This window comes from Magnolia sinica, chromosome 3 (genome assembly GCF_029962835.1).
Source record: "Magnolia sinica isolate HGM2019 chromosome 3, MsV1, whole genome shotgun sequence".
Classification (NCBI taxonomy): Eukaryota; Viridiplantae; Streptophyta; class Magnoliopsida; order Magnoliales; family Magnoliaceae; genus Magnolia; species Magnolia sinica.
Window position 1 is genome coordinate 60,061,302 of NC_080575.1, and position 14,944 is coordinate 60,076,245.

Sequence of the window (14,944 nt, forward strand, 5' to 3'; positions counted from 1 at the left end):
CTTCACTTGGTTTTCTTGAATATTGGGACCTTGAAATCTTTAATATTTGTCTCCTATGATCCATTTATGCCTTGGTGATATTTGAGTATGAAATCCATGCTTTTAATATCCTTTTCAATCCAAGCTCTTAAATTCACCTTGCAACACAAACATGAGTAAAATAGGACATTAAACAGTATCATATTCATAAAACCAAGAGATTGAAGTTTACCTGGAAAAAGATATAACCGAGAATTATACAAAAGGACCTTTCTGACCTGGTGTGAATGATTTTTGAAGAATGTGTTGGTCATGAAACACCTTTATCCTGTCCTCGTAAATTCTCGAGTTCTCGTATGTGTCATTCTGGATTTCTTCAAGTTCATTCAACTGAAGTTTGCGTAGTGAGCCAGCATTGTCCAAATTAAAGTTCAGATTTTTAATAGCCCAGTAGGCCTTATGTTCCAAATCCACAGGTAAGTGGCAAGCTTTCCCATAGATAAGTCTAAAAGGAGACATTTCAATCAGGGTCTTAAATGTGGTACGTAAGCCCATAAGGCATCGGTCAATTGGATTGACCAATCCTTACGGTCAGGGTTAACTTTTTTCTCCAGAATATGTTTAATCTCCCTATTGGAAATCTAAGCTTGCCCAGTTATTTATGGGTGGTATAGAGTGTTCACCTTTTGTAAGATGCCATACTTCTTTATTAAGTTCGTAAATGGCCTATTACAGAAATGTGAACCTCCATCACTAATGATGGCTCGAGGCATTTCGAATCGGAAAATGATGTTCTCTTTTAAGAATTTAATGACCGTTTGATGATCATTGTTCCGGCATGAGATCACTTCGACCCATTTAGTGATATAGTCTAACGCTAGCAAAATATACAAATTCCCAAGGATTAGGAAAACAGTCCCATGAAATCGATGCCCTAGTAATCAAATGCTTCAATGATCAGAATGGGGTTTAAAGGCATCATGTTTTGATGGGACAGTGCTCCCAATCTCTGACAACGCTCATAGGCTTTGCAAAACTCGTGAGTGTCCTTGAACATTGTGGGCCAGTAAAAGCCGCACTGCAGAATTTTGGTCGTGGTCTTTTTTGCAGAAAAGTGACCACTACAGGCCTTAGAGTGATAGAAGGAGATGACACTTTGGTGCTCATTGTCTGGTACACATCTTCTTAGAATTTGGTCCAGACAATATTTAAACAAATATAGATCATCCCAAAAGAATTTGCGTACCTCGGTGAAGAATTTTTTCTTATCTTGCGCAGTCCAATGTGTTGGGGTGAAACCTGTAGCAAGATAGTTAGCAATATCTGCAAACTAAGGCGAATGGGAGATTTTAAACAATTGTTCATCAGGTGTTCACCACCCCAAGTATAGGGTCGCGATGTAGTAATAATCTCGGTAAGACCGAGGTTGAATCCACAGGGACTGAACTTGTGTGTCTTCTGAAAGTAACTAGAACTAGAACTAGAAAAAGATGAAAACCTAGTCTGGAATACTTGAGAGAGTAATTGTGATAAAAGTAATTAAAACTAATGAAATTAAAGGTGGTAACTAGGGTGCCAAGGATCCACTTATAGAGATCAAGGAGATCTATGCTTGATTCACGAACTCAACTGGACTTAGAGTCCTATCTCCATCTAGTTGGAAGATATTTCATTAAAACTTAAACATGAAATTCCTTTGATCTAATTTTCAATGGAAGAGAGGGATGAGAACTGGAATTGATTCCATCACAAAACCATGCCCATGAGACAAAGAAAACAACAGAATTTAACCAATCCACATCTAATCTGAGAGAGTTATGAATGTTAGGAAGGATTCCATCATCCCACCATGTCCATGAGACGATGGTGAACAACAAGATTCCTATGCTTTCAACCTCAATACATGCATGGGATATACTCAAAGCTATCGCAAATCCATTGTAATTTAAGTCACAATAAACCATTAAAAATTGAAAGCATTCCTATTAATCAAACTAGAATCAAAATCAGTTCAACTTAACATAAATCAAAGCCATAGACACGTCCCATCACGCTACAAGCTTCACCTCTTAGCCCTAGCTAAGAGGTTTAGCCTATCATCGACATGATGACTCTAAAATCTTAGTAAAGCATAAAAGGAGAAGAAAAATCGAAAGAAGGAAGAAAAGCTGAAGAAGGAAGATCCAACTGGCCGTCTCCACATCTCTCTCTCTCCACGTTTTCTCTCTCTTTATAGGCAGCAGGAGGGTTGGTTGTGCGTAAGGAGAGGCTGAAGTCGGTGGAGAGGTGGTGCATAACTCTTACGCAGCCAGAAAATGCAAAACTGCAACTCGTCTTGCGCTCGAACCATGTTTTGGCACAAGGGAGAACTGGTTGCGGGATCTGAGTCGTTCAGGCTCCTTAGCGATGGTCGGTTGCCCCCCGAAAGTGGTTTGGACTGTTCGGATCACAAATTCGGTCGTGATCTTGGTTGTAGAATGGCCCAAAATTCCCAGTTTTCCTAGACGCAAGCCATGCACATGAGATTGTGCTGAGGTGTTCAGTGGGCTCCACAGTGATGTTTTCGGAGAAATCCACTCAGTCCATTGGATTCCTACCGTGATTTTTATCGGAAAGGGATGGTTTTGGTTGAGTTTGGTGCAGTCTAAAGGATTGAATCTTCTTGCCATTTATCCTGCGTTTGACGGTGATCTACGTGTGTACACGTGCATGGGAGCAAAAGGACTCCATGGCTAGGGTCGTGGCCACCCCCTGGATCGAATGGATGGTCCAAAATATTCCACATGATGGATGGTGGTGGCCCACTACGCATCACAGTGGGACAGACGTCCCTTGCTGCGTAAGAGATCGGGTCTACTCGATCTTTGACCGGGGTTTGGGTTCGATGCAGCTCGGCTGTGCACCTGCAGTGCAACACATCACATGGGTAGGTCCCACAGTGATGTTTTTGATAAATCTACTTTGTTCATCCTCTCCTCCATCCAATTTAAGGTGTTAAGACTAAAATTGAAGCATATCTAGATATTAGGTGGGTCCCAAATCAGTGATTTAGTGGCTGATCTATCTGTTGGGCCACTTCCACAAAGATCCAATGACTAAAATTTTACGTGAACGGTTACTTTGTGATCCTTACGCCAAATATAAAGTTTCGAGCCAAACGGATGGTGGGAACCCTGTGATCTTGCATTAAGGATGACTTTCAGGCCCTTTTATCGTTAATCACTTGATTTTCTTGGATCTTTAGTGTGTGAATTCTTCGATCTCGGTCCCTTAAGATTTGTCCCTTGCCTTGGTGATTCTTGAGCATCAAATCCATGCATTTAACACCCTTTTTCAATCCAAGCTTTTAAATTCACCTTGCAACACAAACATGATCAAAATAGGACGTTAAACAGTATCATGTTTGTAAAATCATGCAATAACTGGGGTTTAGTATGCAATATTTGACCCTCAACACAATCCCTAACTAGCATTTTGCTAGTCCCGATCAAAGTATGCAAAAAATATTTTAAGAATTACAGGAAAATTTTTATAAACCCGAGTGATTTTTGAAAAATAATCTAGATACTAGAATTCTAAGATATGTCAATGTTAGGAATTTTCTTCTCCTAAACTTAAGCACACGGTAAACTTCATGGTCAAGTTCAAGGTATTACTCCATTAACTAGAACAATTCTAAACATTGAGTTCCATCGGTGTTTAGTGCGACCTCGACTTATCACAATTATAGATTCAATCGTTAATTTTCATGATAACATTGATAAAAACTAGCATTCCAGATAACTCAACCTAAACCGAAGCTTGCTTTACAGTTCAGCCTTTTTATTCTTCCAACTTTTGATTTTTCCATCGATGGCTTTCACGTTGTGTCAACCTTTTTTAAAGATTTTTAATAGGTAGCCATTTTCGATGACAATTGTTTTTTAGCTTGGTATTCCTTTTTTTTTTGAACATGATGGACAAATTCCCCAGGTTGGCTCCTTCCATGCTTAGTGATCACCAGGTTAACAATTCAATATCGAACTGAAGCTTTAATGTGTAAGTTAGGTGTGATATGTGAAATCATGACTCAATCAATGTTTGAAACTTCTAATCATGGATTACTAATTCAAACTTAACTATAAAATCTAACAGATAGCTGAATCCAAGAGTGATATATAACCAACATTAAGTATCTTATATTTCTAAATCAAAGATGGCCGTCAAAATCACTTCGAATTCACGAGAATTTCTAGAAAAATTTAAAAAAATTTCACAATTTTTGCTCAAGACCAAGAAAACACTGATTAGGTAACCTAATCTCCCATTCCCAACCTAAAATCTATATTGTCCTCAATGTAAAAGATATAAGCATGCAATGCACATAAGACAACGAAAGTAAGGGAGAAGTGATGGAAAGATAGTACCTGTTGAAGGAAATTGGACGACTTTTTTCAAAGAGATCTTAACGTGAAGGTGGCTTGGCACAAGAGTTAAACCAACAAAACAAACTATCCTAACAGCATAAAGCCGACTATAAGTTTTAAACCTACCTATACCTCCATAAGACTAGGAGATCAATCTTGGTAAATAGGATCATTCAGAGGCATGGACATGTCCTCTGAATCAATTTTCTCAACAAATGGCTTTAATTGATGTCCATTTACTTTAAACTCATTGCCATTGTCCGAATCTCGACAACCCCATGAGGATAAACATTGATAATGGTGAAAGGCCAATCCAATGAGATCGAAGTTACCTGAAAAGAGATGTAACCGAGAATTATACAAAAGGACTTTCTGACCTGACATGAATGATTTTCGTAGAATATGTTGGTTATGAAACACTTTCATCTTATCCTTGTAAATTCTCAAGTTCTCGTAAGCATCGTTTCGGATTTCTTTGAGTTCATTCAACTGAAGCTTGCGCAGCGAGCCAGCGTTGTTTAGATTTTTGATCGCCTAGTAGGCTCTATGTTTCAAGCCTTCCCATAGACAAGTTTGAAGGGAGACATTTCAATAAGGGTTTTAAATGTGGTACGGTAAGCCCATAAGGCATCGGTCAATCGAATTGACCAATCCTTATGGTCAGGGTTAATTGTCTTTTCCAAAATGTATTTAATTTTCCTATTGAAAATCTCGGCTTGCCCACTTGTTTGTGGGTGGTATGGAGTACTCACTTTATGAGAGATACTATATTTCTTCATTAAATTCTCGAATGGTCTATTATAAAAATGTGAGCCCCCATCACTAATGATGGCTCGAAGTGTTCCAAACTGGGAAATGATGTTCTATTTTAAAAATTTAATGACCGTTCGATGGTCATTGTTCTGGCACAGAATCGCTTCGACCCATTTAGTAACATAGTCTACGGCAAGCAAAATATATAGATTTCCAAAGGATTGGGGGAATGGTCCCATGAAATCAATGCCCCAGCAAACAAATGCTTCTATGATAAGAATGGGGTTCAAGGGAATTATATTTTGATGGGACAATGCTCCCAATTTCTGACAACGCTCACAAGCTTTGCAAAACTCATGAGTGTCCCTGAACATAGTGGGTCAGTAAAAGCCACACTACAGAATCTTGGCCGTAGTCTTTTGAAAAGTGCCCACCATAGGCCTGTGGTGATGGAAGGAGATGACACTTTGATGCTCATCATCTGACACACATCTCCTTAAGATTTGGTCTGGGTAATATTTAAATAAATACGAATCATCCCAGAAGAATTTGCGCACTTTGGTGAAAAATTTCTTCTTATCTTGCGCAGTCCAATGTGTCACCATGAAACCTGTGGTAAGATAATTAGTAATATCAACAAACTAAAGTGAATGGGAGACTTTGAACAGTTGTTCGTCAGGGAACATGTCATTGATATGTGTTGTCTCAGGGAAATTAGGGAGATCAAGGTGAGAAAGATGGTCAGCAACTACGTTCTCTACTCCCTTTTTATCTTTCATTTCTAAATCAAATTCTTGGAGTAGGAGGATCCATCTTATCAGGTGGGGCTTAACATCGTTCTTAGAAAGAAAATACTTGAGCACCGCATGATCTGTGTAAACGACAATCTTAGATTCGATTAAGGAGGACCTAAATTTGTCCAAAGTGAACACTATGGCTAAGAGTTCCTTTTCCGTAATCGAGTAGTTAACTTGGGTAGGATTTAGAGTTTTACTTATGTAATAAATAACGTAAGGCTTGTTTTCTTTTCTCTAGCTAAAACCGCCCCAAGAGCATAGTCAAACGCGTTGAACATAAGTTCAAAAGGAAGGCTCTAGTCGGCTGGTTGCATGATAGGTGCAGTGGTCAACATGCTCTTAAGCTTAGTAAAAGCTTCCTAGCATTGCTCAGTCCACTCATATGGGGCATCCTTTTGAAGTAGATTACATAAAGGATGAGAGAGGAGACTAAAGTTCTTTATGAATCTTCTGTAAAAACCAGCATGTCTTAAGAAGGATTGCACGTCTTGTATGTTTTTAGGCGAAGGTAGGTTAGAGATAAGATCAATTTTTGGCTTATCTACCTCGATTCCTTTGGACGAGATGATATGTCCAATGACAATTCCCTTATGAACCATGAAATGACACTTCTCCCAATTGAGTACTAAATTCTTTTCTTCACATCTTTTCAATACACATGTAAGATTCTTTAAGCAAATGCTGAAAGATGGACCAAAGACAGATTAATCGTCCATGAAGACCTCTAGATATTGCTCCACCATATCAGAAAAAATACTCATCATGCATCGCTAAAAAGTGTCAGGGGCATTACATAGTCCGAATAGCATCCTTCGGTAAGCAAATGTGCCGTAAGGACATGTAAATGTGGTCTTTTCTTGATCCTTACGAGCTATCTCTATCTGGATATAACCCGAATACCCATCAAGGAAACAGTAATAAGAATGACCAGCTAGCCTTTCCAAGATTTGATCAATAAAGGGCAAAGGAAAGTGGTCCTTCCTCGTAACAGTATTCAACTTCCTATAATCAATGCACATTCTCCAACCAGTAGTGACTCTAGTTAGCACGAGTTCATTGTTAGCATTGGCTACAATTGTGATTCCAGACTTCTTGGGAACCACCTGAGTTGGACTCGCCCATTGACTATCGGATATAGGGTATATGATACCCACATCTAATAGTTTAAGAACCTCAGCTTTAACCACTTCCTTCATGTTTGGATTTAGTCTACGTTGTGATTACCGAGAAGTCTTCGCATTATCCTTAAGATAAATGCAGTGAGTACAAATCGAAGGGTTAATTCCCTTGAGGTCTATAATCGTCCATCCAAGGGCTCCCTTATGCTCAATGAGGGTAGATATGAGCATACTCTCCTGTTCTTGCTCAAGGTGGAAAGAAATCACCATTGAGTATGTCTCATCTTGACCTAAATAAATATATTTCAAATAAGAGGAAAGGTTTTAGGTCAGGCTTCAGTGCCTTGAGGTTAGACGAGAGAGACATTTCATTAGTTTAGGGCAACTCTTTAAATTGTGGCCTCCACTAGTTAACTTTAAATATCGGGGCTGTATCAAGCATGACACCCATCTCCTTAATCACATCATTATTAAAATTATGGGAGTGGGCCATACACGTCTCTAGAGGGTCAGAGGATAAGGTTAAAGGTGTTCTATCTTCCATGAAAGAGTCAATCATGCTAATGTCGTGGAAATCGTCATCATCCTCTAACCATATGCCTGTATTGAAAAAGATGTCAAACTCCAATGCGATATTCCCAAAAGACATACTCATGACTCTATTCCTGTAATTAATAATTATGTTTGAAGTGGCAAGGAATGAGTGACCAATAATGATGAGAATCTAAGTGCTCATGTTACTGATGGGTTTTATATCCAGGATGATAAAATTTACACGGTAGTAGAATCTGTCAACTTGGACCAACACATCCTCAATTATCCCTCTCGGTACATGAACCGAGTGATCAGCAAGTTGTAATGCAGTTAGGGTGGGTTTTAATTCACCCAAACCTAATTGTTTATACACCGAATAGGGAATCAGATTTACGCTCGCTCCTAAGTCAAGAAGTGCATGCTCAATGCGGTAATTCCCAATTACACAAGTGATGGTTGGGCTACTGGGATCTTTGAATTTCTGTGGCACATCTTGGTTTCGGATGACACTCACTTTCTTAGTTAAGAAGATTTTCTTTTGAATATTTTGCCGTCTTTTAGTCATACACAAGTCTTTCAGAAATTTGGCATATGAAGGTATTTATTTAATGACATCAAGTAAAGGAATATTGACCTTCACTTGTTTCAACACCTCTAGAATATCCTAAGAGTTAGAGAGAGGTTTTGGTGCAACGAACTGTTGGGGGAATGGGGCAATCGACTTGCCTTAAAGTTTTGGTTCTAATTCTTGTAGGGCATGGCTAGATCCATCATTGTTGTCCTCTTCCGGTTCCTTAGGCTTTTCAGGCCTAACCGGAATAGTTTTGTTAATGGTCTTCCCACTCCTAAGAGTGGTGATAGATTTAACTTGCTCCATCTGATTTGAAGAGCTTGGATCGCTTATCTCATATTTCGATTTAGGATTGGGGAGAGGTTGAGCAGGAAGCATCCCCTTTCCCCCAATTGTTAAGTGTGACTCTATTCTTTGAATAGATGACGTAAGTGATCCCAAAGCCGATCTGATTTCCTGGTTGAGTAACTCTTGGTCTCGAATATGTTTTTGAACGGGATCCTCTTGAGGTTTCCCTTGATTTGGAATTTGATTAAAGAAACCTTGAGGAGTAGCAGTTTGTCTATTCCTTTAATTAAAATTTAGATGATTTCTCTAACTAGGATTGTATGTATTGGAGGTAGGTCCATTGAAAGGTCTTTGGTAACTGTTCACAATATTAGATTCATCATTTAGCACCCCTCAAAAGGTAGGTATTGTTGGACAAATTTCAATTGTGTGAATGTTGCAATCACAAATACCACAAACAGTTTCATTAACCTTATCCTTCTTTAATTCCATGGCCTCGAATTTCCTTATGAGATTAGTCACTTTAGAATTGATATCATCATCCTCTTTCAGAAGGTATAATCCTCTCCATTCCTTTGATTGAGTGGGCTTAGAAGTGGCACTTGATTTTGGGTATGTGTCTCATGATTGTGCGTTTTCAGCAAGTCTATCAAGGTAGTCCTACATATCATTGACATTTTTATTCATGAATGTCTCATTGCACATTGTCTCAACCAATTGGCTCATGGAAGATGTCAATCCATCATAGAAAAAGTGTGTAATGCGCCATGTTTCAAAACCGTGTTGTGGGCATGAACTGACAAGATCTTTGAACCGCTCCCAACATTGGAAGAATGTTTCATCCTCCTTTTGGGCGAAGTTCATGTTTGACTTTCTAAGGGCGTTCATTTTATGATGTGAAAAAAATTTCTTTATGAACTCCCTTATTATATCATTCCATGTGCCAATAGATCTAGGATATAGTGAATGCAACCACGTCTTAGCTTTCTCTTTCAAAGAAAAGGGAAAGAGTTTCGGCTTGACTGTGTCCTCAGATACGTTTGGAAAATATAAAGTGGTTATGATCTCATTAAACTCTTTCAGGTATAAATATGGATTTTTTGACTTAAGCCCATGAAATTTAGGAAGGAGTTGGATCACCCCTGGCTTGATATCCATGTGTCCCATATTTTTTGAAAAAACCATACATGAGGGTGTGTTCACCCCCGTCGGTTGTAAATAATCTAGCAAAGTACGAGGCGGGGGTGCTCGATGTATCTCATTCTCATCCTGGACTTCCTTAGCCCTAGGTTGAGGTTGTTGATTTACTGATTGATTTACAACCATCACTTCAATTAACACTGAGGATCTCGAGTGGTGTCTAATTCTGCGATGGATAGTTAACCCCTCAACCAATCCTCCTTCAATCAAGAGACATCGAGTGTTATCACGGATCCACTTGGGTATGAAACACTTACAACCCTCAATCTCAGATTCTAACCTAAACCTAAAAGAAATAAAAGAATACAAATCTAGAATTAGAAAGAGAGAAGAGTTGGAAAGAAGTTACCAAATTAGAAGTTCCTAATCAAGATCCTACAAAACAAAACAAAATAAGTTACTTTCTAAAAATAGAAATTCTAAAATTAGAAAGTACACTAGTTTCTAAAAAAGGAAAGTGTCTAAACCTAAAATTAGAAAACAAGTTAGTTTCTAAAAATAGAAAAAATCCCTAATTCTAAAAATAGAAAATAGAAAATTAGAAAGAGATTACAAATTTAGAAAGTCTATCTCAGGGTCCTACAAAACAAGAAAGTTAAGTTAGTTTCTAAAAAATTCAAATAGAAAAACCTAATCCAAAAATTAGAAATCCCTAATCTTAACCTAATTCTAAAACTAGTTAATCTTTGAAAAATGCAACCGTCGATCCCCGGCAACGGCGCCAAAAACTTGTTCACCACCCCATGTATAGGGTCGCGATGTAGTAATAATCTCGGTAAGACCGAGGTCGAATCCACAGGGATTGAACTTGTGTCTTCTGAAAGCAACTAGAACTAGAACTAGAAAAAGATGAAAACCTAATTTGGAATACTTGAGAGAGTAATTATGATAAAAGTAATTAAAATTAATGAAATTAAAGGTGGTAACTAGGGTGCCAAGAATCCACTTATAGAGATTAGGGAGATCTATGCTTAATTCACGAACTCAATTGGATTTAGAGTCCTATATCCATCCAGTTGGAAGATATTTCATTAAAAATCAAATATGAACTTCCTTTATTCTAGTTTTCAATGGAAGAGAGGGATGAGAACTGGAATTGATTCCATCACAAAACCATGCCCATGAGACAAAGCAAACAATAGAATTTAACCAATCCACATCTAATCTGAGAGAGTTATAAACGTTAGGAAGGATTCCATCGTCTCACCATGTCCATGAGACGATGGTGAACAACAGGATTCCTATGCTTTCAACCTCAATACATGCACAGGATATACTCAAAGCTATCATAGATCCATTGTAATTTAAGTCACAATATGCTATTAAAAACTAAAAGCATTCCTATTAATCAAACTAGAATCAAAATTAGTTGTACTTAAAATAAATCAAAGCCATAGACACGTCCCATCATGCTACAAGCTTCACCTCTTAGCCCTAGCTAAGAGGTTTAGCCTATCATCGACATGATGATGTTGAAATATCAGGAAAGCATAAAAGGAGAAGAAAAACCAAAAAGAAGGGAGAAAAGCTGAAGAAGGAAGACTCCAACCGGCAATCTCCATGTCTCTCTCTCTCCACGCTTGCTTCTCCACGTCAAAGATGCTTTCTCTCTCTCTCTCTATAAGGCCTGTATCCTAGTCTGTACCATTCTATAAGCTTCCGCTGTCCTCCCGGTTGAATTCTGGCAACCCTTGCCCTGTATTCGATGTTTGCATGCGATCCTAAGTCAAGTCTTACATACCGAAGTTGACTCGACCTGAAAATTATATCTTAGCGACCGCGCTGTCACCGCGGTTCCAACGCCATGACTCACGCACCGATCCGATACCCGGGCCAGGAGATGTGGGCCCAGGTTCATTTCGAAGAAACGCCGTACATTGTGAGTTCTGAGAGAATCTCTACAACATATCCCATCAATCAATCAATCAATTAATCAATCAATGTCAAGTACATCCTATCATAAGTACAAGTCAAGTACAAGTAACCCATCTCTCTCTCATTCCTAAAGTCAACTCTCTCTCTCTCCACCCATCCCTTTCTTACAACTCCATCACTTCAACCATCACCCATCATCCCATACCTTTTCACCCATCAGTTCTCTCTTCACTCCCAAGCAACCCAAGCCCCAACGTATGAGCTCCCCAAGCTTTCCCAAAAACATGTGTGGCCCACTTTCCCACCCTCTTATCTCCCATCTCAACCATTCATTCTTTATCAACCTCCATCAAAATTGAAGGCATGGAGCATACAAGTCCAAGGAGCTAAAGAAGAAGGTCGATAAGTGGGTGATCCACCATTGATTTCAAATTTTAAGGACCACTTGATGTGGGACCCATTGATGCATGTATTGTATTGAGAGGGCCCATTAGTGGCAAGGTCCCTCTCCTTCATGTCTCTTTTTTATCTCTCTCTCTCTCTTGTATGTTGTAGAGGTGTGTGGCCCACTTGGTATGTATGCGCAGCCCACCATGAAGTATGTGGTACATCCATGCCGTCCATGCACCAGATTCACCTTATTGAATTGTCCAGCGGGCGGGATTGCTGCCCATTCGTCTGGACAGACTTGGATGGAGGAAAAACACCAATATTAGTTGGATCCAGAGTGGGTGGGCCACACCACGTGGACCTGCCTTGATGCTATGACCCCCCTCACCATCCAAATCCTTGGACGGTGTAATATTCGAAGGGAGGTAACTGCCCAGCGTCCAACAATCTTGATTCTATAACATAAGTCTAGTTCCTAAAGAGCATACCCACATCCTCAGTTTAAATTCTTAGTGGATTTTTTAATAGTGTTCCTGTAGTTATTACCTGTGGTTATGATGTTATGATCTTGGGTATACTCTTTAGGAACCAGACTTATGTTATAAAAATCCTCCTTGTAGGATCCCAAGATCGGAACCTGGTGTATGGGTGTCAAGAGCCGAGAATGGGGTACTACAGCAGCTGTCAGCACTGAAATCAGCAATCTTGAATCTTGTGAGCCCAGTCACTGAGTCTGGGGCGTGACAGTTGTGAGTATCAGAGCATAACAAAATAACCCAGAAGTAACTCAGGATAACAATACATATCTGCTTTAAGTGCGTTCTCTCTTTGTTTCTTTTTCCCTAATATCCGAGTCCTTGAGGATTCTAATCTTAAGGCATCCATCACCTTTGTTCTTTTGTAGATCATGCCACCTAGACGAGGCGCCCGTGGCCATGGTTTTCATTCCGCTCCAGCGACCCAAGAGCATCCGGCTCCACCTATTGCAAACCCTAGTCCCGACCCCATTCTGGAGGTCCTTGTTCCGTCCCTAGTTGATCCCGTTCCTCCGCCGGAGCCTGCCGTATGTGTGCCCGAGGCTCCCGCTCCTGCAATTCCTGCGCCTCCACCTGAGGTGAGTGTAGCCCCTCCCGCGCCTACCATTCCAGTTGGAGCTGAGCAGCTTCAGCAGATGCTGTAGGCCATCACCACCGCCCTCTAGTAACAGGGCAGGCATCCTATAGAGACTCCCAAGTAGGCCGAACAGATGTGAGCAGTGCTCTGTTATGAGATTTCAGACAAAATGATCCCCCACATTTCAGGGGTGAGCTCGATCCCACAGCGGCCGAGTTATGGTGTACAGAGGTGGAGAGGATCTTCGATACCATACGATTTACATCACAGCAGTGAGTTCCTCTGGCCATTTTTCTTCTCTAGGGCGAGGCCCAGCACTGGTGGGCTTTTGTTTCCTGAACTGTCGGGCCAGATTTTGTATGGACTTGGAAGGACTTCGTGGATCGTTTTGACCAGAAGTTCTTCCCTGAACACATTCAGGAGTAGAGAGCCTTAGAGTTTGAGACATTAGTCTAGGGTGATATGACAGTGGCGTAGTGTCACGCCCCAAACTCAGAAACCGGGCTCACAAAATTCTCAATCACCGAATCCGGCACTGACATCCTCCATAGTACACCATTCTCGGCTCCCAGTACCCATACACCAGGTTCCGATCCTGGGATCCTACAAGGAGGATTTCAAACATGATTTGATTCGTAATGAGCATAACCCACGAACAATAACCACAAGAACACCATTACAAAATCCACTATGATAAAAAACTTTGAGTACAATGCATATGAAAGGGAAATACAAGATAATGAAAATAACAGAAACTCCGGAAGCTCGACTGTACACTCCAACTACGGCGAGGCTATGGCTGCATTCTGGTGTCACCTGCACGCATCAATCGTGTATAAGCTTATAGAAAGCTTAGAGGGTGGTGTAAGTGTGAGCTTAGTATGAACATGCTCAGAATGCAAGCCAGAGTAATGTGGAATCATGCTGATGGGTACGTGAATGCAATCAGTCGTACCAAAGCTATGCGGTGCAAGATATGAACGCTATCGACCATATCAAGACCATGCGATGCGAGATGCAACTCAAGCATGCCAATCATCATCCAAATCCTCATACAACTCAGCAAATATCAGTATAGTTCTCATTCTGGATAATCATCGGGGTCTTGTAAACTCTACGCCAGCTTGCCGCTCCTATCCAAACTCATAACTGGGAGAGTGGAAGAGACCTCACTATCCGCCTGCCAATATCGGGCCCAGCTCGTCAATAGCGGACCTATTCCTCAAGCTGATCAAACTCAACCTATAAATTGCCCCCTCACTCGAGCGGGTAAGGTCACACCCCTTTCCAACTGACCATGACACAGTGGGAGACGCGGCCTACTAGTATACGGCCCTCATGCGCTCATGTATCCACTCGGTTTCGACGTTGAAGTCATCCTCTGGTAACATCGGGTTTAAGGATTTTCACCCAGAGACATCTATGGCGCCCCGATGCTAGAAATAGTATTTTTGGTATTCAATCCAGCCATCCACGATGTGTCTGTGGAGGCTATGGCCATGATGTCTCTAAGGCATACAGTAATCACAATCACATAAATGCAAAGTGTATGAGTCATGCAGTCCAATCATGCATCAATCTTGCGCATACCGTGCGCTCATGTGACCTATCAGGGAGTCCCATAAACCACCCACACTATGGCATATGCAATGGCCAGTCACATCTCATAATAAACATACAGATGATGTGTATGGGCATGTATCATAATGCTATGCTGTCACAAACGCATAGTCGACAACAATATTCGGTATCGGCAATCGGCACCGATAATCGGCATTGATTATTAACCTCGATGCAAGGCGGGGTCCATAAATGGACGGCCGATGATGGATCAATTAAAATCAATGGGGCCCAAGAACTTGGGTTAACCTACGAGAGAATGATGAGAATGGGCCAAATAAGGCCTAAGGGAAGGTCATA

General features: G+C 40.5%; 1 pseudogene; it reads right to left on the bottom strand.

Moving 5' to 3' along the window:
* Positions 1–2,783: 2,783 nt before the first annotated feature.
* Positions 2,784–14,944, bottom strand: part of LOC131238897 (uncharacterized) — a 48,439-nt pseudogene continuing 36,278 nt past the window's right edge.